We start from the raw sequence: 23,282 nt of genomic DNA on the forward strand, positions 1-23,282 counted from the left end.
TCAAACAAATTAACACATTTTTGCATTGTTAACAAAAGCAGCAGAAACAAATGTAACACACCTTTACACAGTTAAAATAATGTTCCACACACAGGGGTCATCACAGTCCATGAACTCATTAGGGCATCCTTTCCCAGTACAATGTATTAACTCTATTGGTTCAGTTCACTCACACAGAGATGATTCTACTGTCGCATCAGAAATAGTATGGAAGGGCTACTGGAAATGACAGGTGCTCATTCATGAAACCATAGCAAATAAATGTTTTTATTAGTTACTTTATTACTCATACTACCATTCCTTTGGGAGATTTAGTAGCGTGTGTGTGTGTGTGTGTGTGTGTGTGTGTGTGTGTGTGTGTGTGTGTGTGTGTGCATGAGAGCACAATCGAAGACTTTTGGAAAAAGTTTGCTCCTTAGAAAGAAGATACATAGATGAATCAAATAATTAAGAAGAAAGAATATTTGCATACTTAGTGGTTAAGTTTGGGTGGATTGATCAATCCTTTTATGCTTCCTATTTTGGGCAACTAGCCTGAATTTATAGCTAGGCTGAGAATGTACAGTTGGTTAACATAAAACAATAATAAACAAAATAATAACACATGCTGGGTAATTTTTTTGTGCTTCATCAGCTTTTATTTTCAGTGCTATAGATCTTTTAAATTTATTCTTTTATTTTTATTTTTTGCACTAAATAAGCATTAATACTTTTCATCCCATTCTTGTGACTTTAGTCAGAGCCTTCTGGGCTGCACTCATTTTCATATTTTTCCTGCCACTCTTCAAGTCTTTAGTGTGAAACTTAGTGTAACCTTCTTTCACTACTGCAGGCTCATCTGACCACTTAAGTTTCTTTGACCAGCAGGTTGACAGTGAAGCTAGAGACTCTGGAGGCTTTGCAAATTAGGTAAGTCATCCCTTCATTCTTTAGAGGTGTAATCAGAGATAAGACCATCGGTATAACAAACACCACCACCTTCCTTGTCCATGGAAATCTGATCACTAGCAAAAACTGCAGCTGAGTGTGCCTGGACTCTGAGGTAGACATAGGAGGTTTTCAGTGCCGGTGTGGTCTGGTTGGCCCTTCTCTTCAGCCACTTCATGTCTTCTCCATGCTGTCCCTGAAATATTTCCTGTTCTTTTTTCTTTTTCCTCTATCACATGGTGGACTGACTTTTCAAGCCCAGGAAATTTCAACGATAAGATACAATTTGGAAACATGCCATCCACTAACTGCAACCTGATCCAAGGGCTGATACGTTCCCTCTTTGCCAACCTTTCTGAGGCAGTGAAGGAGCAGAAATAGGGGATCCATGGATGTCGTAAGGTGGAGAAATCCTTTGACTGAACTGATTAACTTACCAATCAAGAACAATGTATACACATATTGAACAAGTAAACACTCCTGCTGGATGCAGATTAACTCATTTTACAGCTATGAGGCTTCTCTTTATCTTCATTGAAGCATCTTTTAATACTGTGGAAGCAGGAACGTGTTGCTTGGCTGCTGCACCCCTGCAGGCCACACCCACAGTCATGCTGCCACACTAATTTAATTTTTAATTTTTAATTTTTGAGATTAGAATATAATGACAACATTTTTCCCTTTCCCTTTCCTCCCTCCAAATCGTCCCATATAACCTTCCCTGCTTTTCTTCAAATACTTGGCCTCTTTTTCACTGTTATTACATGAATATATGTATATATATATATATTTATTTATTTGTGTATATATATATTTGTGTATATATATATATATATATATTTGTGTATATGTGTGTATATTCCAAAACAGAACCCATTCAGTCAGTACAGTGTTACTTGCATCTATGTTTCCAGGGCTGACCATTTGGCCCTGGACAACCAATTGGTGTGCTCTTCCAGAGGGTAGATGATCACTCCTGCTCTTAGCTTTCCTCAGCTGCCTGTAGTTCTTTGTGCAGGGTTGAGGCCTCAAGACGTTGTCCATCAACCACTTTCCACTTGGCATATTAATTGGTGTTCCCCTTGTTCAGTTCATCTTTGGACATACACAGTTTTAATGAACTTTTTCCATCTGGGCTGATGGGTGTTCCCTCCAAGAGCCAAAATCACCTAACAAAGACACCAATACCAGACATGAGAAGACATCTTTTGAGTTGCTGTTCAGGGATGTCCATGAAACTCCTTATAATACTATTCAGTGCTGTTGCCCTTGGTTACCCCAGAAGCAGGGCCTAGAGACTAATGAGCTGGAACTGACCATAACTCCCCTTCCCCAAGGACTAGCTTTCATTGTACCAGATGGCATGGTGGATGCCTCATTGCTGACTAGTGGATAACCAGTTAGCATGCTTTTTTTGAATTGAGTCTGACCTCAGCCAGTGGAGTGGTGCTGCTTGCATTCATTGTAGGGTGTCCAATTTCAGGTAAACTCTTGTAACACCTTCATGGACATAAGCAGATGTCTGTCTCCCAGGTGATATTCAATCCCATCAAGATTACAATCACAATTAGCTATTACATGTGGCATGCAGTCTATGGATTTGGAAATGTGTGTAATGGCATGTGTCCACTATTATAGTAATACAGAGAATATTTTTTATTCTAACATTCTTCTGTACTTTTCATCTTTATTGCTCTCCTTCTCCGAAGCCTGTGGAAACCACTGGTTTATTTTATTATCTTGGTAGTTCTGTCTGGTCCACAATGCTGCATAGTTGGAATCATGAGTACATAGCCTTTTCAGTGTGACATTTTTATACTTTCTAATGGGGAGTGATACCTTTTTGTTTTTCTGTCTTGAGAACTCATTCAAATGCTGAACGTTATTCCATTTTCTGAATGTTCCGTAGTTCATTTGTCCACTCAGGACTGAAGAACACTGTTCTTGCTTTCAAATTTCAGAAATCACGAATACAGCTATGACAAGTGTGTCCATGGGTTTTTGCAAGAGTACATGTTTTTTAACTTTCTTGGATAGATGCCAAGGAGAGCAATTATTAGATGTGTTGGGAAGGCTATGCGTATCTGATAAGAAGCTGCCCCATGAATGAAATGAGAGAAAAGTGGGAAGCCAACTAGGAAGAGCCATAGATCAATGAGATCTGGACCTGTGCAGACCTTATGAATGCTGCCAAAGTCTCCGTGACTTAATATGTGTGTCAGTACTGTGGTGTCTGGAAGACACTGTTTCGTAGGTATCATGCATCCCCTCTGGCTCTTATAGTATTTCGTCTACCTTCTCTTCCATATAGTTCCTTGAGCTCTGAGGGCAGGGATGGGATGAAGACATCCCATTTTACACTCCCACTAGAAATGACTGAGAGTGATCTACATCCTTGCCAGCACTTGACATTGTCCATGGTTTAGATTTTGGTCACTGTAAAATGTGTGTCATCATATCTCACTGTTCTTTTTGCAATTCTCTAGTGGCATATAAGAGCATCACACATTCATGGGTCTATTCACCCCCAGAAAAGCTTCTCTGTTGAAGTATCTGCAGAGTTCTTTGGACCAATTTTTAATCCTTTTGTTACTGTTTTACTGTATTCCTAGATGTCTTCATATATTTTAGGTAATAATAAAATACCCCATATATCTTTTCTTCAGTCAGAGTCTTTTCATTCATTCTTCTGATATGTTTTGAAAGACAAAATTGAAATCTGTCTTTTCATTTTTCCCCATGCTCATGCTTTTGATATTTGTTTAAAAAGTCACAGTGCATCCAATGTTGTGTGGCTTTCTTCTTTACTGTCTTGCAGAAATTTATAGTTTTGTTTATGCACTTAAGCCTGAGACCCATTTTGAGTTAATTTTTGAATATCATAAAATCTGGTTCAGGAATTATTTTCTTACATGTGGCTATTCAATTTCCCCAGCACCATTTGTTGTAAGTACAGTCTGTATTTCTTTACTTTATAAGATACTTGAACCAAGTTTTCTAGCAACTTGTCTTAAAAGTTTGCGTGCCTTGTTTAGTGATTCTTTTTTATTTTAAATTGAAAATAAAGTTTTTTTTTCATTAAGTATATTCTGTTCATGCTTTCTCCTCCTTCAGTGCCTTCCAGATCTTCCCTATCTTGCCACTCTTCCAACTCCATGCCTTATTTCTCTCTCTCTCTCTTTTTTCATTCTTTCTATTTATTCTATGTGTCCTTTACATTAGGTACCTTGAGCCCATTTATTTCCCCATCCTTTCACATCTGCTCTCCACTCCTGCAAACACCCCCAAATAAAACAAAATTTAAGAGTAAAAAAGAGGGGGAAAATTAAAAATTTTGGCATGGAAACTGTAGTGTGTGACACAGTGAATCATACAATAAAACCTTTGTCCATATATCTTTACTTGCAAGTGTTCATTGCAAAGTCATTGATCTGGTTTGAGGCCTCTGATTTCTATTACACCATCAACGCTGGGTCCTCACTGGGACTCCTTTGGTTATCCTGTTGTTGCCCTGTATTGTGGAGACTCTGCAGCTTTGGATCTATGTGTCATGTCCCTTCAATGCTCCTGCAGATCACAGATGGGGTGGATGTTGGAGCAAGTGATGTAATAACCCTGGTGCTAGGCCTGGGCAGCATCAGGGTTGGTCTACCTGCCAGGTCTCCCCTGTCCTCACCACCAGGGTGAGCTCTCCAGCATTGACCCTGCTAATTCTCCTCTTGCAGCAATCTCTCTCTCTCTCTCTCTCTCTCTCTCTCTCTCTCTCTCTCTCTCTCTCTCTCTCTCTCTCTCTCTCCTGAAAACATACAGGCAAATAAAAAGAAAAACAAGCAAGGACAAGACAAAATAAATAAACTAACAAAATGAAAAAAAAGTAAGAGTATGGGAAACATACACATATACACACACCATAAAAATGGAAACGGTAATATACAAACAAAAGACCACAAAGATTAAAAAAAATGCCCAAACAGAACAAAATGAGACAAGAAATCCTCCAAGTATATCTCTGATTTGTTTTATGTTGGACATCTACTGTTGGTCATGGGGCATAGTCAGTGTGGTGGTAGGTATACCCAGTGAAACTCCTATGGAGAAACTTAATTTTCCTTTGTGAGTGGTTGTCAATGGGAAATAGCTTCTGGGTTGGGAATGGAAGCTCATCTCTACTTTCCCATCTTAGCACTGGGCCCTTGTCTGCTTTGGACTTGTACAGGCTGTCCATGCTACCATAGTGCCTATGAGTTCATATGTGCATCAATCCTGTTGTGTCCATAAAACACTGTTTTCTTGTTATCATACATCCCCCCTGGCTCTTGAAATCTTTTTGCCTTCTCCTCTCTGAGCCCTGAAAGGAGGGATTTGATGGAAGCATCCCATTTAGAACTGAGTGTTGCAAAGTATCACTCTCTACACATTGTCTAATTGTGAGTCTCTGTAGTATTTTCCATCTACTGCAGGAGGAAGCTTCTCTGATGATAGCTGAGTAAGTCATTGATCCATAGGTATAGCAGAATATTGGTAAGAATCATTTTGTTGTTATGTTCCTTTATCAGAAAATCATATTTGCCTTCCTCCTAGATTTATGCCCTATCTAGTCTCAGGTCCTTGGCCACCTGAGCAGTGTTGGTCATGGATCCTGAAAGGACCAAGCAGATGCCATAATAGGCTGCTCAGTCTTGTTTCAGAGATCAGGCCTCAATTTCAGTTTCCTGAGACTGAGCTAGCAGTCTCTGGGAAGGCTGTGAACAAAAGACATAGTCCTTGCAGTAGCTCCCTTTCTGTACATACTCTGACTGCTCAAAGTTCAGCCAGATGTTTACTGTCTGGGACCCCTCACCAACTTAGAGTTATGTGCATGAGTCAAGGACAGAGCCTGGACCACTGAGCCAGCCCCCACAGTCAGTACATGCTTGGCCAGCCAGCCCCCATGGTGGTTCAAGGACAAAGCCTGGGACTTGTGCTGGACTGCCCACAAAGTGATAATTGTAACCACCAACCAGTAAATTCAAAGGTTACATACCCTCACCCAATTAAAAGAGAACAGAGATAAAAGTAAACCAATCCGAGTTGCACCTGTGCAACTCCCCCCCCCCAACCCCCTGAAGGGCTTGTGGTTTTTGCCTTTAAAAAGCTAGCCTCACAAAGAAAGAGCAACTCCTCCATGCCTCACTGTATTGGGTGTAGGAATGAGTTCCCTGTCTAGACTTGTATCTACAGAATAAACCTTGCTGTTGCATTCTGGACATCCAAGGTCTTCGGTGGTCTCTTTGGGGGGGTCACAATCTGGGCATAACAGATCCCATCTCATAGAGTGAGCCTTAAACACAATCAGATAGTGATTGGTTATTCTCTCCCATAGTGCTTCTGTCACTGTTTGTCATGGCGATGTTCTGTATGCTGTGAATGCATGTTGCTCTGATTGGTTGATAAATAAAATGCTGATTGGCCAGTAGCCAGGCAGGAAGTATAGGCAGGATAAACAGACAAGGAAAATTCTGGGAAGAGGAAGGCTGAGTCAGGAGTCTCCAGTCAGACACAGAGGAAGCAAGATGTGAAGACAGAACTGAGAAAAGGGACCAAGCCATGTGGCTAAACATAAATAAGAATTATGGGTTAATTTAAGTGTAAGAGCTAGTCAGTAATAAGCTTGAGCTAATGGCCATACAGTTCATAAATAATGTAAGTCTCTGTGTGTTTACTTGAGTCCGAGCAGTTGCAGGACTGGCAGGTGAGGGAGATTTGTCCTGACCACCGGCAGGCTGAGACACAAAAACTCTTCTAGCTACAATTATTGCAGCAGCATAACAAAGGATTAGAGGTTGGTTCATATCTGTCAGGCAGGCCACCGTTGTAGATCTAAGGGTTTCTAGAAGGGTTTATGGTTATCTTTCTCCTTTGGTAGACTGCAGAGTACCTTCTAGTACCATGAACACTATCAGTAGGGGTGAAGGTTCTAGTTAGGCACTAGTTTGACTTCTTCATGTTCACTGAGATATGTAGGTGTTGTCTTCAGCAGTAGTGCCCAAGTCATTCAATGGGCCCCTTTGACCAACAACTTCGTTATATGTAACACATTCCAAGATTGGTTTTTTTTTTCTGATTTTTATAGTTAATCTAAGTAAACAATAACACTTGTGAAGAAAAAGAAATTTAAATCTTAATTTCCCATTCTGTACTTCTCTTCTTTCCTTTTCTTGTTTTGGGACATTAAGTAGGATGGTAAAAAGGAATAGTGCAATGGGAAATCCTTAACTGATTTTTATTAATTCCCCTTCCATCAAAAAAGTAGTTCAGATATTTATAGTCATGTTGAGAGTGCAAGTTAATGAAACTCTGAGATTAGTTGGGTCTGCAGTAGGAAAAGAAATTTCCTAAGGGAAAAAAAAATTTAAGATGAGCAGATTTCGATAGGGTGGTTATAACAGACACAGTGTCACAGGCTATGGGATCCACATCAGCAAAGATATTATCTACAATTGGAAAAATAAGCATACAGAACAGGAAGGAGACAAATGTAACTAAAGAAGACTGCTTAGTTTATAGTTCTAGGAACTTGGTAAAAGTGAGAACCTGGTGAGGAAGGACTATAAATCAGTGAGGTTGACTCATGGGTTTATGTCTTTGTATCTTATGTATTGGAGGGGAATTGGGGGTGAGTGAATGCTAAGTGGCTTAGTGAAATGTTTTCAGAAATTTAATATCTTTAGGTCCACTATGTATGGACCATTAGTAGACTTGCTGATCTATGGTGATATTTTATTTGTGCTGAAATGTGATTTTATTTGTATGTTAATAAATAAAGTTGCCTGGAGGTCAGAGCTAATAGCAAGCCATAGCAGAAGTCGGGCAGTGGTAGCACATGCCCTTAATCCAGATCACACGGCAGACAGATCTCTGTGTGTCCAAGGACACCACCAGCATGGAGACACATGCCTTTAATCTCAATACCAACCATAGAGACCTGGAGGTCTGTATAGCCAGGCAGTGATGAGGAGGTCATGTGGTTGGGTTTACAACCAATGAGAAGGCAGAGCAGAAAGTCAATAAAAAGACAGATACACAGGAAGTAGGTCTCTTTCTCAGGGGAAGGATGGCAGCGGCAGCTAGGGATAAGAAGGTTGTTTTAGTCTCAGCTCTTAGCTACTGCTCTGACCTCTTGGGCTTTTAACTCTGCATTTGGCTTTGTGTTTCTTATTTAATAAGACCCGTTACATCTACACTGATCTGACTGGAAATGTGTAGGTTAGGATAGTAGCCTTCATGTGGATTATGGCTATCTTGGAGTTCCATGGATTCCTTTAAAGGTAATCTTAAAAAATGGTTTCAAATCTTTACTTCCATTTGTTATTTTCTGAGAACTGACCCAGGAATTTATCATATGGATTCTCAGATCCTAGCTTACCTTTCACTATGACTAATTTTCTTTCCTTATTTACCTCCTCCTTCTCTTCTCCCAGGGGATAATTTTGTGTGTCAGCCCTCCGGTTCTGTCCATATAGTTTCTGAAGTAGGGTCTCTCACTGGCCTGGATATTTCCAAATACACCAAGCTGGATGGCCAGTGAGCTCAGGGATCTACCCTGTCTCTCCCCCCTAAGACTGGGGTTACAAATGTACTGCCACCATGCCTAGGTTTTGAGTGGAGACTGAATTCAGGACCTGTGCTTAGCTAACACTTTGCTGACTGGACCCTCTCCCATACCCTTCCCTTTTCCCTCATTTCTATCCATATTCTCATTCTGGTGCACTGCGTTGGAGTGGACAATCCTGTGTATAAAAAACGGCAAGGCTGAAACATTGTTGATGTTAAGAAAGTAAAAGCCTGTTATAAGAAGACATGATAAACTATCTTCTAAATATGTGAATCCAGTCAGTGCATTTTTTGAAGTATGAAAAAGAGCCTTGTCAAGCTAGTGCTTGATTACTAACATTTATTGTAGATAAAGCTTAATTTTTGACATAAAACTTAAAAGCAGTGTAAACAGTCAAGTAGCATAAGTATGAGAGGAAATTTATTGTCAACTGATTATTTATTCAAACAAAGTTGATGCGTGCTTCACTACATACAAAAGAAACCAAACAAGGACTAATTAAAACAGAGACGGTTGTTTGGCTTGAACTCTTTGGGAAACACCCAGGCAGGGGGATCGGGATCCATCCCTGGTGCATGGGCAGGCTTTTGGGAATCCGGTGTTTGTGGTGTGGCGTCTTGCACAGCCTTGGTGCAGTGGGAAGGGGCTTGTACCTGCCCAGGCTCAGTGTGCCAGACTCTGCTGACTCCCCATGGGAGACCTGGATTTGGGGGATGTGGGGATGTGAGGTGACTTGTGAGGGAGGGCTGGGAGATGGGAGGGAGTGAGATCTGTGGGTGGTATGTAGAGTGAGTAGAAAATTTCTTAATAAAGAAAAAAAATAAAAACAATGAAGCATATATTTTTTAAAAAATGACTAATTAAAATGTATGTACAGGTACATGTGCTAATTTTGATTTTGTCCCTCTCAGCAATATATTTTACATTTGTATTTATTAATATCTTTCAAAATATCAAATGTATTTTTAATGGTTTGATTGATTACATAATAACCTTAAATATTAATTTGCCTAAGGTATTTAGAACTGAATAATTCTGATGAACAGACACATATGCATGAATTGCCAACAAAAGACTTCATGCATGAAAATACATTGGTATAAAAGTCTGCAGTGAAACAGGATAGAAATATGTACTCAAGTAGAAAAAAAGGCATTACATAAATATCAGATTGTGTGTTTTCAAAAGGATAATAGAGGATACCAAATTCCTGTGATAATTTCTTCTTGGATGCCTTTAAATGGGCTAGTAATAAATATGTTTTAAAACTAGCCAGCTTTTGCAATGTGCCATACGTTGTGTCCTTTGCAACTAAAGATGTTTTGAAAATTTTTATATGACAACTTAAAAGTTTCTGAGAGATCAAGTATGCTTTAAAAAATTTTTTTGAAAGCATGTGAGAAAATACTATTTCAGAGGAGCTTGGTTGAAACATGTATTTGCACATCATATACTTTATTAGATTTTACTTAAATTATATGCCTTCAATGATTAAAGATGATTACATTTTAGAAAAGTACCTGTGACCACTCTCTTTTTCACTGGGTTTCCAAATATCAGTTGTTGTAGTACATAGCAACAGGGCCGATGGATCAGGGGACAGCAGCAGCCCTCAGTGTACTTCATGGAGATAAGCAGAATAAAGAGAAGCATGTGCCCAGGAGAGGAGTGGAGCCTCAGGCATGTGATAATGGCTGTGACTAGTGTCTGTTTGCCTGTCTGTATCTCACTCTGGCCTGGAACTCACTGAGTAACCCAAGCTGGTCTTGAACCAATGATCATTCTCCTTTTATCTTCTCAACTTTCTGGGATTCCAATAGTGCAGCATCTTACCATGCTCACCATGACTATTTTTGTTCTTAGGATTTAACTCTTTCCTTTCCTTCTCATTTTCAGCAACTTGTTATTCCTAAGTCTTTGAGACTCATCTCCTCTTCCTCCATTTCTTGTCTCTTTAGTTCTAGGGTAGGCCTCCCTAGCCTAGGGTGTTCTATTATTTCTAGTAGTTTATGTCTAACTGCCCACACATTTGCAAATACTCCCTTTTAAAAGCCCTTTCAAAGACTCCTAATCAGAGTGTACAATCTGTTGCCTGCTGGGACCCTGACTGAGGCAGACTGTAAATTTCCTGAGGACTTATCTGTTGAGCTTACCCAGTAAATGTTAGCTGTTTTTACTTCTGCACTGTGATGATATTTTGAAATATAAGCAATACTTTTTCTTCTGATATTGTCTATTATTATTTCACTATTCCCAATTAGAGCACCCAAGCTGCCAGTTCACTGCTTTATTGAAAGGTTTTTGTTTTAAGCAAAGCTGTGGAAAGATGAAGAGCGAGTTTGGGGTATGAACTGAATAGACTTCAAAAGACTGAAGGGTTATAAAGACAAACCTAAAATAAAGCAAAAAAGCCAAGAAAACAAAACTCTGTTGTATAGGGCAAAATAAGTCCAGGAAAAGGATTCATGGAGTCACATCTGCTTAGAATTGACACTGTACTAACCTCCACCTTCAAGAGACGACAAATCCTTCATACAGGACCAGAGGTGCAGGTATAGTCAGGATGATGCTCAGGACATGCTTGGACCCTTGAACAAAAAACATCACTGAGAATTCTAAGTAGAAAGCCAGTCACAGCACAATCTTAGTTTTCAACAGATGCAAAAGTATTAGAACCAATGTTTCACTGGTCACAAGGGGCAATGGAGGAGAGTTATGCCTGGTGGATAAGTGGTCAAGAGCTAGACAAAAATGTTAGCAATATGAGCAGGAGTAAGAATACACTAAAAAATACCAATGGACAATCCAGTGGTTTGGTGCTATGTGAATGTGTCAGAACTTATATTCAACCTGAAAGGAAGACATTTCTGGATTGAATGACAGTAGATTTTGTTCCCCAGAGAAGTGAAATTAAAATGGAAAAGTTAAATTTACCTATAAATATTATAAATATTATCATTTTCATATCCCAAATATAGAGAGTCGGCAACAACCACCAAATAATGTAATTGCTATTCATAGAAGGAACAGATGTGGGCAGTTTTCCATAGAGAAGTAAGAGTATGTTTGAAGCTAAAGAGGACAGGGAGAGACTGTCTCCCAGCACACTTTCTGGCATTCTGGTTCTTATACTTTTCCACCCACTCTCTTTGATGTTCCTTGAGCCATAGATGCAGAAGATGTAATATAGATGTGTCCTTTGGGGCTGGGATTTCCATGCTCTCTTGATCTCTGCGTTGTGTCCAGTTGTGGCTTTCTGTGATGGTCTCCATTTGCTGTAAAGAGAAGCTTCATTGATGAGGGATGGTGCCTACACTGATCCACTACATTTAGAATGCAGCGAGGAATTATTCTGGTCTAGTAGAGTGGTGGTAGTAGATTCTGTTCTAACCGTAAAAAGAGGAGAGGATATTGCTACTGTGTGGAGTTTGATGGAGATAAAACTGCAAGTGGGGGTTATATTGTGGGTGATCATCATGAATGTTTGCCTGTGATGTCTATGTGGGAGACTCATAATCAGTAAAAAAAAAAAAAAAAAAAAAATCACTGTTGCATGTAGTGCTTCCCATGCCCTTCCACAAAAGTGGAAGATTAGAGAACTAAAGGCCCGATTCTTGCTGCACTCTGAAAATGGCTGGTCCTTCAGAAGACTATGTACTGGAGGCATGGTCATATTCAAAACCGTGATGAGATAAGGCAATTGATATAAGGATTTCATCTGCCTTTATTTCATTATATCTATCTACCTACCTACCTACCTACCTATCTACCTACCTACCTACCTATCTGTCTGTTTGTCTGTCTATCATCTATACAGTAATCTTCGGTGCTCTTGAATGTAGATATTATGTGATATTGTTAATGGGCTGGAATACAGGCTTGAGCAATCTATTATTCCTTTATCATCTGAACAGTAATAGGTCTTATAGTGATTACCTGTTATGTGTCAAAGTCTGGACCATGGACTTTAGAAACATTGACCTGACCCTCCTGACATGCTTGAGAAGTAAGTATAATTAAACAGGAGAGAAACTGAGGAACAGGCAATTTAACTGACTGGTGGACACTGAAATTAGACATACAATCCCAATTATTTTCAAAGAATAGTTTTGTTACTTTTTCTCCCTTGTGCCCGTGCATATCAGCATTACACTGTGACAGGGTCAGACATGTCACCGGAATGTGACTACAGATTTATTTTCTGGTTCTGTACTGTTTCTTGATTTTGAAAAGTATTCTGTGACAGAATCCAGCACAAGTAGTCATGCCTATTACTTTTTCCCAAAGCAGAGGGTACCATGCACCTGACAATACAGGAGGAAGGAAATCTAGAAGACAGAAAGCAGTGGCGACAGATCGGAAGTGCCCACGGCTTGCTTGTTTGCTCTCTAACCATTCAGCTAGTGGACTGGAAACCCATACTTTCATTCCGAACTTCATGCTCTGTCATACAAAGGGTGTTGTATTTCTTCTTTATTTAGGTCTCTAAAAGAATAGCAATGGTTGGAAATCTTAGGAATTGACAGAATGAGCATTCTCAAAGGCACAGAGGCTGAAAACTGCTTTGTATTTTGCAGATCTCAACCTTCATTTTTGTCTTAGGCTACAAATTCTATAATCCAACCAAACAGTTCTAAATTCTAGCCTCTGTTTTTGAGTTTGACTCTCATCTGGAAAGCATTTGTTATGAATTGAATAAAGAAACCCATTTCAAACATAATTTAGGTGAAATGCATGACTTCAGATCCAACTTGCAAATGTTTGTTGAAACATGAACAATAGGATGTTGAATTGTGTGTTTTTTTTTGTAAGGAAATAGGTGTAGGGCTAATATTTTGGTTTGTCAGAATGATGCCAAATGTCATTTTGTGGATGTGACATAAAGGAGCTTATTATTTGTATTTTTGATGGCTTTTGCATATGAGTCTTTTGCAATATTACTTGTGTGCCAGGGAATGCTGGACATGCACTATTGGGTTGCAGTGTTCAATTTCTTGCTTTCCCCTGTGGAGAGGCTGGAAGAGAACAGGCGAGAGTCCACGTCAGGAGACAGAGGTTGTAGGGCCGTGAGCTAACGCCCTGAGGAGTCAAAAGGCTTACCTTTCTTAAAACCGTCAGCTGATGCTTCCCTTCAGCCTCCTTTCTCACAAATGACACTTTAGCCTTTATGCAAATAGAAACATCATGTACCCATGGTGATATAAACCTGATGAGGAGATTCATTCTGAGTCCATAATAATTCTGATGAAAGGAGCAAACAGCTCCCTTCAGAATCTGTGTCTCGTGGAAAAACTTGCAAAGCCAAAGGATAATTACTAATGTGTCTCTGAGGAATCACAGTGATTGCTTAATTATGTTGGAAACTTTTTTTTTAACTTAGCAATTTTTTGATATGCAAAGACAAGATTTTTTTTTTTATATTTAAAAGTCCACATGTTAAATCACTTACACAGGTCTAAAAATTCAATAGGGAAAACTGTAATATGCCCTTCTTGAGAAAATAACATTTGGAAATTCTTTCTATACTTTCATAACTTCTGGGTGAGTATTTTAAAATATCCATGCAAAGTCTGTAGTTCACTTATTATTGAATCTGGCTGATTTCTGTCCCTCTGTCTGACAGAGTACTATTTGTCAATTTTTCAGAAGATATGCCTTGCCTTTTAATAGGCATGAAGGAAGATATTGGATTCATTTCTTTCATACTGGTAACAAAGGAACTAAACATATCTCCCCTGGACACTGGACATATGACTTGAGAGAAATCAATACAAATGGGCTTGAAAGATCAGGACATAATATTATTGCTAGAATACAAGAAATAGATATGCTTCTCCGTGGTAAATGAGCCAGTGAATCTTTTCTGAAATGACAGCTAGAAACTGTAATAAGACAAAGAAACTGGCCAATCTCCATTTTTTAAAAAAAAAAAAAATCGTGTTGGTATCAGTGTAATTTCTTCTTCCTTCCTTCCTCCCCTCCCTCTCTCCTGCCCCCTCCCTCCTTCCTCCTCCTCCTCTCTCTCTCCTTTCCTTCTTTCTTTCATTTTCTGATGGAGGGAGTAGATTCTTATGTGCTAGAGCTGGTGATGTAGCTCAAGATAACCTTGAATTTCTCATCTTTCTAGCTCCATTTCCAATGAGCTGTAATTACACATGTGAGCTAATAGACAGTGAATATATAATGAAAAAAAAGCCAATATATAGTGAAATCCTTAAGGCTTGTTTATTTTGTATATCTTCATGTATATGAGTGTTTTTACCTGCATATGTGTATGTGTACATGCTCAGTGTCCATGGAGGCCAGGAGAACTGTAATCAGAGTTATGGATGGCTTTAAGTGACCATGTGAATGCTAGTAATCTAATCCAGGCCCTCTGTGAGAGTAGCAAGTTCTGCTTGCTGAGCCATCTTGCAGCCCTCTAGATTTTATGTGCAGGAAAAGTTAAGTAAAATCTGTTGAGCTAGAACTGATGTCAAAATCTGGGATTGCACAGTTAGGATTGAAGTCAGAACGTAATCACAGTGAAGGATTGGTTTGAAATAGCCTCCTCAGTGTGACAAGTGAATATCTGGAGGAGTGACAGTGAATATACATTTGACTTTGATGTTGAGTTAGTCTTTCAAGGTAAGGAAGGCACATACACACAAGTGGTGGGGAGGGGGGAGAGAGGGAGAGAGGGGGGAAGGGAGGGAGAGAGGGAGGGAGGGAGAGATAGATAGATAATGAATTTGGTCTCTTTGTTGTTGATATTTTTCCATATCTTGAATGAGTTAAGAGTTAGTATTCTTTTCACTAGCTCGGTTGTCGTGGCCTGAAAGGCCCATGGAGTTCGCCTGCCTGAAACTATTGATGCATAATACATTATATGGAATAATCTCTGTCCCATCCTTTGAGCCTTGAGTTTCATTATCACTGCAGTACTTTGATAGTTAAGTTTCTGGGTAACTGAGAAAAGCGGCACACACCATGCCTTCTGTGTGCCTCTGTGCTTTCAAAGGTAGCAGAGCTCCCAGTGCCTAGCAACAAAGGCATGTTGATATAAATCTAAGTTATAATTACTTGCTTAAAAGTATCTCTAGTTAAAAAATCTCTGGTTGAAATCTTTTTTTTTCCGATTAACCAGACTACAATATATATTTATATGGCACAAATGAAAAATTTGAGTTATATACTCTAAATCACAAGTGTTTGAGGGATATTTGTTTTTGAGACAGAGTCTCAGGTAGCACAGGTTGGCTTTGACCTTACTATATATTGAAAGGTGAAAGCATACTTTTGATCCTCCTGCCTCCATTCTCTGAGTGATGGGAATTTAGTTTCATAGCACCACATCTGTTTTATGCAATGCTGGGGATTAAATCTAGAGATTCAGGTATGCTGAGTGTGTTGGCTATTCTTGGTTGTCAACTTGACTACATCTGGAAATAACTGAAACCTAAGAGGCTGGGTAACCTGTGAGTTATTATTCTTGATTGAATCATTTGAAGCAGGAAGATCCATCATAGATCTGAGCTACACCTTTTGGTGGCAGCCTATATGAAGGACACCGAAGAAGGGAACACTTGATATTTGCTTTCTTGACCCCTCTCTTTGGCAAGTTCGTTCCTTCACTATTTTAAAGGCTATATTTTAGGGATTCAAATGTATACTGGGGATCAGCTGAGACATCCACCTTTATGGATGGACTGAAGAACTACTGGATTCTTGGACTTTTGGTCAGGAGATAGCCATCTTTGGACTAGCAGGACCACAACTTGTAAACCACTCTCATAAATCCCATTTACATATGTAGATTCATTATATCAGTTTTGTTCCTCTAGAGAACCCTGACTAATACACTGAGCAAGCACTCCATCAGCTGAGCTACATTCCCAGGCCCTGTGTTTTTCACAAAGTCAGCTCTAATGGATGGAATAAATTTGCATACTAACTTTCAGGTCTACTTTTGTCCATGAGAAGCTGATTAGCTAAGATATGTTGTTCAATGATGAGATATTAAGATTTTTGGAAAAGAGATTATTAAAATGGATGAAATTGTATAAAACTGATATATAAAATCCCAAATTGTCATAAATCAGAATAACTCAAGACTAGGAATTCAAAATTAGGAAATTAAGGATGAAATAATTTAAATGAGCAAAAATTGGTTCATCAGCATTGTGTGGTATTTTTATGATGGATAAGCACATGCTTTTTATGCTACACACTATGAATTTATTAGACACATGCTTTGGGCTGATTGGGCTTCTGGTGTTATGATCATTGACCGACTCTCTGTGTTTGAATAATTTTCTGCATGTTCTTTCTAGCTTATTTGCTTGTGTGTGACTCAAGGTAAGGAAGAAAAGTAAAAGAAATGTTCCCCAGAGAACAAAAATTCTGCCTTTGATTCATGGTATTCATTGATGTACTTTTCCCAACTGCTGAAAAGACAAATTTAGTAGAAATCAAGTCCCAATTTGCAGCATCTGAGATTCACCTTCGAGGGAGTAAATGACCTTGTAAAATTGACTACATGAAATTTTAAGATCACTTATGAATAAATCTTTTTATTCATTTCTTATCTTTCTACCATGTGTTTTCACAATTTGCAGATGATTTTACTGAAGGTACCTGGGATATTTGAAATGGGAGTCAGGAAACTAATAAAAGAAACTGTTTCTGGGTTCAGTAGTGAATCAAAATAAGTAAGTATCCAGACTGGTTTTATGTAAACTTGAAGCAAGTGAGTGTCATCAAAAAGGAGGGAACCTTATTTGAGAAAATGCCTCCATAAGATGGGGATGTAGGCAAGCCTATGGGGCATTTTCTTAGTGATTGATGAGAAGGACCCAGCCTATTGTGGGTGATGTTACTCCTAGGCTGGTGGTCCTGGGTTCTATAAGAAAACAGGCTGAGCAAGCCATGAGGAGCAAGCCAGTAAGCAGCACCTCTCCATGGCTTCTGAATCAGCTTCGGTCTCAAGGTTTCTGCTTTTTTGAGTTTCTGTCCTGACTTCTTTAATGGTGAAGACTGATACAGAAGAGTAAATCAAGTACATATTTTCCTCCCTCGATTTTTTTTTTTTTTTGAGCATGTGTTTTATCACAGCAATAGTAATGAACTAAGGTGGAAATTGGTACCAGGAATAGTAAGGTATTGCTGTGACAGACCTGCCAGTGTTGTATTTGGGAGGACTGTGATAAGAAAGTCGAGAGAATGCTGACAATGGCTTGTAAAGTCTCAGAAGGAATGAAAGACGCTGCCAGGCCTTTTGTACTAGGAGTCTGTAGTGTCTGGTTAGCTGGAGCTAAAGAATAGGCTGTGATTAACAAGAGACCAGAACCACTAAAGTAAATCCTTTGCTTTGCTGGGATGATGGATGCTGGTCAGCTGGGACTGGAGAATCAGCTGTGATTAAGAAGGTATCAGCATCATTGAAGTGAAGTCTTTAGGGAAGTGTTTTATCAGGATCAGCTCACAGAAGTTGTGTTCCAGAGGAGGCCAAGGTTATACCTCCTGCTGGAAGCCAAAAACTTGGTAGTGTTGAGTCACCCACATGGTACTGATTTTGAAAGCATGAAGGAATCTTGGAGAGAAGCTGAGCCTTGGTACTGTGTGGCAGGGCTAGCATCCCTGAAGAGAGCCCAGGAGAGGCTATTGGTGAAAGTAATAGCTTAGTTGCAACAAGGGACTCCAGCATTTTAGAAATATAAGTACTTTAATATGACCACCAAGAACTTGGCGACAATGGACTGGAGCCAGCTGGAGCCTGGAAGATAAGCTGTGTGTGCTGCAGAGAGCAGAGCTGTAGAAGTGACCCAAGCACCTGGGGGAGCCCAAAAGATGGTGAATGGATTACAGACATTGGACACTGAGTTATTTACACTGTTGAAGTTGGGTTTTGCCTTGTGTAGATCATGACTGTGACCTTGTTCTTCCCTCTTGAAATAAAAAAGTATTGAACTTACTTTTTTATTTTATAGCAGCCCAAGTTGACTTTCAATTTTAATTATAAGTGACTAAATTTTTAAGAAGAGACTGGTTTTTAAGTGTTTGAAATTTATAAGAATGTGTGACACTTTAAGCTCCTAAAATGTTTTATATTGTGATTTTTATATTAATGTGTGATCTTGGAAATGAACGAAAAAGGAAAATTGTGGCTTAGTGGTGATATGTTTGTATGTCAAGTTGATAAGGGGTCAGCAGTCTTGGCTAGTTTGATGTCAACTTGACACATGTTAGTGTCATGAAAGATGGGAAAACCTCAATTGAGAAAATGCCTCCATAAGATCAGGATGTAGGCAAGCACGTGGAGCATTTTCTTAACTAGTGATTGATGTGGACGGGTATAGCCCACCGTGGCTAGGGCCACCCCTGGGCTGGTGGTCCTGGTTCTATAAGAAAACAGGCTGAGCAAGCCATGGGGAACATGCCAGTAAGCAGCACCCCTCCCTGGGTTCTACTTCAGCTCCTGCCTCTAGGTTCCTGCCTGTTTGAGTTTCTGTCCTGGTTTCCTGCAGTGGTGACCAGTGATATGGAAGTGTAAGCCAATTAAACCCTTATCCCCCAAACTTTTTGATCACAGTGTTTTATCACAGCAATAGTAACCCTAATTAAGGCAGTAAGTATGTAAGTAAATAAATAAGTCAATGTGGATAGTTAGCATTGTTTCCTCTGCAATTGCATTGAGAATGGCTAATACTCAATGAAGATACCCTCTGGGGAGAAGAATCATGAATTTTATATTATCATAGCTTTTGAACATAAAAACTCCCAACTAGTTTGATACTTGGTTCTATTATTTGTTGAAAGAGTATCTGCCCTCATCTACCCACAGATCAACCATGGAGTTGAGGAATTTGACATTGTTGTGTAAAACTGAGAGATCCTAAATATAAGATTTTTAAATAGAAATCATCATCCATAAAACTAATTTGTTTCTGTAGACAATTCTAAAGTTATAATGCCTATGCATATTTCATACCCAGAATCAAAATACTTTACATCAGTGGCTTGGAGTATATATGCACAGCATACAGGCCATGAAGTTCCCTCAGCTGTAATTCCTGATTGGAAGTAAAATGATGCTTCTCTTATGACCATAGTTACTGTTGCTTTACTGAAAGGGAGATTTGGATTCAATGGTGTGGAATGTGATCTGTGATTCTGCATTTCTAACAGGCTTCCAGGCACATGGGCTGGCTACTGGTCTGAGGATTGTATTTCCTACAGCAAAGGAATAAAGGCATTTAATTTGTCTATCTTGATGGACTTGAACTGGTGATTCATCCAGAATTTATCCCTAACTTCCTTTAAAACACTCTTTTAGATCTTTTTGATTAGGAGTTCATATTGAAGTCTGAAAATGTCAAGTATTCTAATTAAAATATTTATAAGATAGCTACAATGTTTAGGAAAGCCTAGATTGTGGCAGCTGTTCCTCAATGTACTCTTCTTACTCAACACAACTTTAAAGAATTTTTTTTTTGTTTTGTCTTGCTTTGTTTTTCATTTCACTTGTATGGGTGCTGGGTCTGCATGTGTGTCTGTACCACATGTGTACCTGGTACCTACAGAGACGAGAAGAGGGTGTTACATCTTTAGGAAATAGAGTTACAGACTGTATTGGGCTGCCATGTGCGTTCTCTGGAAGAGCAGCCACTAATCTTAACTGTTGAGATGTCTCTCCAGCCCCTCAATGTAGCTTTTTAAGGGGAAATATAATTGTTTTATATTGCTCATTCTTGACAATATTGTTACTTTCTATTTCCCTGAGAATTCTGTCTGATTTTATACTAAGAAATATAGTTTGAGAAGTGTTAAATGGATTCTTTGTAATTGGCAAAGGTTTTTTTTAATGTAATATTAGAGATGATGAGTAGATTCCTCAGAGAAACAGAGAACAGTATTTTTCTCATATGAATTTAGACTCTGTGAAATAGACACTAGTCTGAAAGATGCAGGAATTTTGTAAAAGAAGAAAAAGAAGGAAGAGGAGAAAGAAGAAGATAAGGAAGAGGAAGAGAAATGAGATGAAGAGGAAGAGGAGGAGGAAGACACAGGTGAAGAGGGAAAAGGAGAAGGAAAACAGAAGTTGCTACATTTTTGGGTGCAATGAGAAACTGATGGGATTTTGAAATGTCACCTCTGCCTTGTGTGCGGAGATATCAAGTTTTTATCTGTCTTTCCATTTTACAGATTTTCCATCAGCGCCAAAGGCTATATAGTCAAGTTGCCTAATCCCTCATGAAAATGGGTCACACACACCATGTAGGGTTTGCATATCTTGGATACAGTGTGTCCTAGGATTTAACAACATTCTTCATACACTGAACTCTGAGAACCATCACCTTGTAGTTTGGTTTAACTACTGTAAAGAATAAGCCCATCATCCCCACAAATTAAAAATTTAATTTCTCTAAGATGCCAAGGAGACTATTCGTCAAATGGCAGACGAACTCAAAGGTATCTGACTTTTAAAAGAGAATTACTGTTAACAAAATGCAACTCTATTTGGCAAAATCTGGGGCATTATGACAGAAGAAGGGTTCTCAGAGATAAGTATATTTAGGAAGAGAAGAATTGTGCTGGGGGCAGGTAGACCCACAGAGGCAAGGTATTTATAACTTAGACGTTCCTCAGGAGTGAAACCTTCAAAGATGTTTCTCAGAAGAGAAACAACTTCCCCTTTCCTTATGAACTCAGATTCTCCAAATAGATACAAGCCCTTCATCAGCTCACACATTGTTGTGGAGAGTGGCCTTTGCCCTGAGAAGCAGGCTCTAGAGGAGACAGAGATCTGAGGGTAGAAGCAGCACTTTTTGTGTATGCCAATGATTTGTAGGTTGTGCAAGATGCTATTTGGCTTTATGATATTTTCCAAGCGACAAAAGCAGCCTAGCAGGAGAAAGCAGTACCCTGTTTGCTGCATAAATGCAGGTTGCAAAATCCTTTCAATTGCCTGAAACAAGAAAAATATTTATTAGAATTTACAAACTAAATGCTTAATAATAATTAACATGGTTTTATTTTGCTTACTTTGAAAGGGGAAGACATTTCCTGAGGCATTAGAATTATCACGCAGAGTAAGCTCAGAGCTGACAAAGAATTGTAACTGTGCCTACAATGAGGGTAGATCTGAAGCTGATCTGGAAAACCATATTCTTAACATCCCAACTCTTATTCTGACTGGGGTTCCTTGCAGCTATCTTCTTTTAGCCTTTGTTTCTTCCTTCTACACTTGCTCTTTGAAATAGGATATAATAATCTGTGCATGAGTACAATTTCTGAGAGCAATCAATGTTTCCCCCAGGATGAAAAATAATTTGTACATGGAATGAAGAGTATTATTACCTTAATTTTAACCACATGTTGATCATTTAAAAAAGACATTAGACAACTGCTTTGAAATCAGATGTGGACTATGATAAAATATAGTGAAAGACCCTATTGTATAGACATAGGTAAATGAGATTGATATCTGCTAAGCAAAGGCTCTTTGAGCTAGGAAATGACTCAGTGGGTATGAGTGTCTGCTTTGCAAGCATGATTATTGCTTTTAAATATTAAGCCCCTATATGCAAAGCTGGAAATGGGTGCACATATCTGGAACCCCAGCTTTGTAAGGGAAGAGAAGGCAGATCCTGAGAGCTCACTGGAAAGTCAGCTTAGCCAAAAACCAAACTTCAGGTTTCAATGAGAGACCTCCAGGAAATACTGTGAAGGGTGATTGAGCAAGTCATTGGAAGTCCTTCCCTGCTCTCTGGTCTCTGCATGTGTGCATTGGCAGGTACTCAGCACAACACTCACATGTAACACACACACACACACACACACACAACACACACACAGAGACAGAGACAGAGAGAGACAGAGACAGAGAGAGAAAGAGACACAGAAAGAGGAGGGGGGCTTCCTCATAGGTCTGAAAAATAAAGTGTGAATTCAGTGTTTGCTTTTTTGTGAGCTGTTTTCCATTGTCTTAAAAAACACTGAGATTGTTAATTCAATCCTGAACATTGGAATTTCGTGGCTCCAAGGACTCTGAAGTGAGAAAAAGACTCAAAACAAGGGTCAAGGTGTTTAAGTCTTTCCAAAGCTTTGACTTTACACTATGGTTTGAATGTGCCCCCATCACAGTTTATATGTCAGAAATTTAATCATCAATTATGCAGTGTTGATAGGTGCCATTTCAGATGTGATTAGGTCATAAGTGTCAGCCCTCCTGTCCTTAAGGTCCTATAGAAATGACAACCCAGCAACAGGCTTCTTACAGTCAATCATCTGAATGTGGAGCCAGTAAGCAGGCCAGTATTGAATAACTTTTTTTTCCTAGTAGTTTGTAAGTATAAAGAAAGTAGAAGATGATCTTCACAGAAGAACTTTCCCCTTCACAGAAGAACTTTCCCCTTGAGGTCCTTGCAGACAACACTGGGGTAGTGAGTCTGTGGAGTTCATAATATTTCTTATTTATAGAATTTTTAAAAGAAAAAAATGAAAGCATAAATTCTTCCTCTGTTATTCTCTCTACTCCTTAGACTGCCTGATGTCTGAAAATACAGTCCATCAGCCAGTCCTTTAGATTCTGCTGAGATAGGAGAAAATTTGTGAAATTCAACCAGAGAGCAAGTTTTCAAAATAATTGACTTAGTACATTTTTATGGGCACTGGGTTTGCAGAATAGATGCCTGTGTAGAATCCTTACACTCTTGTAAAATATGAAGGAAAATGACAGTGTGAGACATGTACTTGGTTAGAGGAAGGAACAGATAAGTAA

The 23,282-nt window shown here is 39.1% G+C and overlaps 1 pseudogene; it reads right to left on the bottom strand.

Moving 5' to 3' along the window:
- Positions 1-666: 666 nt before the first annotated feature.
- LOC119086303 lies at positions 667-1,317 on the bottom strand (annotated as a pseudogene).
- Between the last annotated feature and the right edge of the window lie 21,965 nt (positions 1,318-23,282).

Source organism: Peromyscus leucopus, chromosome 19 (genome assembly GCF_004664715.2).
Source record: "Peromyscus leucopus breed LL Stock chromosome 19, UCI_PerLeu_2.1, whole genome shotgun sequence".
NCBI lineage: Eukaryota > Metazoa > Chordata > Mammalia > Rodentia > Cricetidae > Peromyscus > Peromyscus leucopus.